We start from the raw sequence: 4,296 nt of genomic DNA, 5'->3' as shown, positions 1-4,296 counted from the left end.
ATATATATATATATGTATATACACATGTAATTTTCTTTGTCCATTCATTTGCTAATGAGTCCCTGGATCATTTCATATATTGGATATTATGAATTATGCCAAAATAAATGTTGGGTATGCAGGTATCTCTGTAGTATGTTGACTTTAATTCCTTTGTGTATATACCAAGAAGTAGTATAGCAGGGTTATATGATAGTTCCATTCTTAGTTTTTTGTGGAAACTTTTTACTGATTTCTGTAGTGGCTGTACTTCTATGTTCCCAGTGTCAGTGTAGAAGATATCCTCATGTTCATGCATTATTTTTTGCTTTTTATTTATTTATCTATTTTTTTTACTAGTACATGTCTGGAATAATGTTTACATTCAACTCAAGAAGCAGGTACATTTACTTAGCATATTTAGATTCTTTTTCCTTCTCCCTCCCATCTCTAGATCTTCTAATTGCAAAAGATCTATTTTCCTGTTTCTTATTGTCTTTTATTTTATTTTAAACATTATTTATAGTTTGGGTTTCTTATACAAGCAAACTGATGCTCTATGTAAATGAGTGTGTCTGATTTATTTCACTTATCATGGTCTCAAATTCCTACAAATGCCTGAGATGTATCCTTTATGACAGAATAGTGTTGCGTTATGTAAAAATACCACATAACATTGTAACAAATATAACACATAGACCATTTCCAAGATTTAGCTATTATGAGTTATCTGCTATAAATATGAATATGTATATATCACTGTAATATGGTGTCTTTAACCTTTTGAGGATACCTAAGATGGAAATAGTTGTGCTGAGTAGAATTTCTAGTTTATAGAATCTTCATGCTGATTTTCAGAGGTTGTAACAATTTACATTTCCATTAACAATGTAAAGGGGTGCTCCCTCCCAGCCTCAACAGCATATATTATCATTTGATTTCTTGATGATAGTATTCTTTCTGGAATAAAATGGAATTTTGGTGTTGTTTTATTTGCATTTATGTAATTGGCAGAGATGTTAAATATTTTTTCATGTATTTATTTCCAATTGTACATCTTCTGAGAAGTATCTGTTAATTTTAATTGCTCATTATTTGATTGAGCTTTTTATTTTGGGGGTTTAATTTTTGAGTTCTTTATATTTTCTAGATTTTAGTCCTGTATCTGAGAAGTAGCTAGCAAATAATTTTTGTTCCATTCTGTAGATTGCATTTTCACTCTCTTGGTTGTTTCCTTTGGTTTGCAGAAGGTTTTACATTTGTTATAATGTTATTTCTTAAAGGAAAAAGTGGAAACAAAGTCTTTATAAATAGGGAAGGGTGACGGGGGTAAAAGGAGGGCAGGGGAATGGGAAACAAATAAGAACCAAGATACATCATGTAAAGATATAAGATCCTAATGATGAATGTAACTGTATTGCTTACCTTAAATATACCAATAAACTTAACTTAAAAATGTTATTCCTTGTGCAATTAAGATTCTATTTAGAATGCCCATGTCTATGCCTATCTTCAAATTTCCCTATTTTATTGTTCAGCAGATTGTTTCTGTTTTAATATACATATCTTTGATTCATTTTGATTATATTTTGGTACATGGTGATAAATTGGGACCTAGACTCAGTCTTCTCTTTGTATGTCACCAGTTTTCCCAGCACTCTTTGTTAAAGACATTTTTGTCTGTGTAATGCTTTTGGCCCCTTTGTCAAAGATCAGTCCATTAAATATGCCTGTGGTTGTTTCTGCATCCTGTTTTGTTTCACTGGTCCACATGTTGGTTTTTGTGCCACTACCATGCTATTTTTGTCATAATACCTTTGTAGTGTAACTTGAAATGCAAGATTGTAATTTTTCCAGCTTTGCTTTTGTTGTCCAGGACTGTTATTGCTATTCTGGATCTTTTCCGGTTCCATATAAATTTTAGTATAACATTCTGTGAGGAATACTGTTGGCATTTTGATTGGGATTGTGTTAAATCTGTATAATCAGTTTTGATATTATGACCATTTTGGCTGTACTGATTCTGGCTATCCAGGTAGAGGGGATATCTTTTCATTTTCTGATGTTCTCTTCAATGGCTAACCAGGGAGAGACGATATCTTCATTTTCTGATGTCCTCTTAAATCTCCTTTTTCAGAGTACTGTAGTTTTTGTTGTAGAAGCCTTTCACATACTTGGTTGGGTTAATTCCTAAGCATTTAATTTTTCTTACTGTATTGTACATGGTATTGTTTTCCTAATATATTGTTTGGTGACTTTATTATTGGTTTACAACAATTCTACTGATTTTTTTGTGTGTGTTGAATTTGTAACCTGTCACATTGTTGCCTTTGGTTATTAGTTATAGTAGTCTTTCAGTGGAAATATTTTTGTCTTTTATATAAAGGATCATGTCAACTGTGAATAGTAGTAGTTTGAATTCTTTTCCCTTATATATCCATTTTATTTCATTTTCTTGCCTGATTGTTCTTTCTGTTTTATATGCTGTATTGAACAAGAGTGGTAATAGTGAATGTTCTTGCTTTGTTTGTGATTTTAGGGGGAAATATTTAACTGTTCCCATTTAATATGATGTTGGTCACAGATTTGTCATGAACGGCTTTTATCAGATGATCATGTAAATTTTGTTCTTGTTTCTGTTTATATGATGTATTATATCTATTGATTTTCATATATCAAACCATCCTTGCCCTCTTGGGACTAAGCCAATTTAGTCATGTTCTATGATCCTTTGAGTGATATTTTGTATTCTGTTTTGCTGCATCTTTTTTTATTGGTACATCTTAGGTATACAATATAATGACATTAATCATAAGATTTTATACCTTTAATATATATATTTTGGTACCAGGAATCAGACTCAGGACCTTGCATTTGTGAGGCAGGCTGTAGCACCACTGAGCGAAATCCCTAGCCCTACATAATATATTTTTATTCTTGTTTTTCCCCATATCCTGCCCTCCTTTCAACCCCTCCACCCTACCCTATTTACAAGGTCTTTGTTTCCAGTTTTTCATTTTCACATGTTAATTCCATTCCCCTCTTTGCTTTCCCCTAGCCCTCCCACTTCCCCTTCTCTTTTGCACCTTTTCTTCCTATTTCACATTAGCTATTACACATTTTGATCTTTATTTACACTTTCAGTTTTTCACATCAGAGAAACTTCTCAGTATTTATACGTGTGTCCTATTTATTTCACTCAAAGTATCGCCTCAATGTGCATTCATTTAGCCATAAATATCTCTAATTTCTCATTCTTTATGGGTGAGTAATACTCCAAATTAGGGGAAAAAACATGCATTTTCTTTATGTAGTCTGCAGTTGATGGGCATTTGGGCTGTTTCCATGTTGTAGCTATTATGAACTGTATCACTATGAACATAGGTGCACATATATCACTGTGGTATGATTCTTTTAATTCTTTTGGGAAGATACCCAGCAGGGCAATATCTGGGTCAAATGGGATCTCTAGTACTAGTTCTTTGAGGTATCTCCATATTGACTTATGTAGGGGTTGTATCATTCTACACTTCATCAACAATGGAGAAGGGTTCCTCTTTTCCCATAGCCCCACCAGCATTTGCCATTGGCTTATTTCTTGATAGAAGCCATTCTTTCTTGGGTGAGGTAGAATCTCAGTGTTGTTTTCATTTGCATCCCTCAAATAACCTGTGATGTTGAACACTTTTTCATATGTTTATTTGCTATTTCTATTTCTTTGTCTGAGAAATGTCCATTCATTTTAAATATCCATTTTTGGATCGGATCTTTCAATTTGGGAAGTCTGATTTTTTAAAGTTCTTTATATATTCTAGATAGTAGACCTTTATCTGAGGAACAGCTGGTAAAATTTTTTTCCCACATTGTGGATAATCTTTTCACACTGTTGGTAGTTTCTCTTGCTTTGTGGAAGCTTTTTAATAAGAAGAGATCCCACTTGTAGATTATTTATGCTTGTTCACATGCAGCTGAAGTTTTGTTCCTGAAATCTTTTCATATGCTAATGTCTTCAAGAGTTCTACCTAACCTCTCTTCCAGCTGCTTTAGTGTTTCTGTTTTAATATTTAGACCTCTAATCCATTTTGATTTTAGATTATTGCATGGTGAGAGATATAGGTCTAGTTTTAATCTTTGGCAAGTTGAAGCTCAATTTTTCCAGCAGGATTTATTAAAGAAGCTATCTTTCCTCCAGTGAAGGTGTTTTGTTCCATTATCGAAGATGAGGTGACTGATTGTGTCTGAGTTGTTTCTGCATCTTCTGATCTATTCCACTGCTCCTCAGGTCTGTTTCTTTGCCAATACTGTGCTGTCTTTTTT

At 33.0% G+C, this 4,296-nt stretch overlaps 1 protein-coding gene across 3 annotated transcripts in view; it reads left to right on the top strand.

The window, feature by feature from the left end:
* Positions 1-4,296, top strand: part of Hpse2 (heparanase 2 (inactive)) — a 770,839-nt gene that overhangs the window by 70,816 nt on the left and 695,727 nt on the right. The window lies entirely within an intron of this gene.

The sequence above is a fragment of the Fukomys damarensis genome, unplaced genomic scaffold (genome assembly GCF_012274545.1).
Source record: "Fukomys damarensis isolate Sample0158 unplaced genomic scaffold, DMR_v1.0_HiC HiC_scaffold_8, whole genome shotgun sequence".
Taxonomy (NCBI): domain Eukaryota; kingdom Metazoa; phylum Chordata; class Mammalia; order Rodentia; family Bathyergidae; genus Fukomys; species Fukomys damarensis.
The sequence above is the reverse complement of the archived record's forward strand: the minus strand, read 5'-3'. Positions and strand labels throughout refer to the sequence as shown.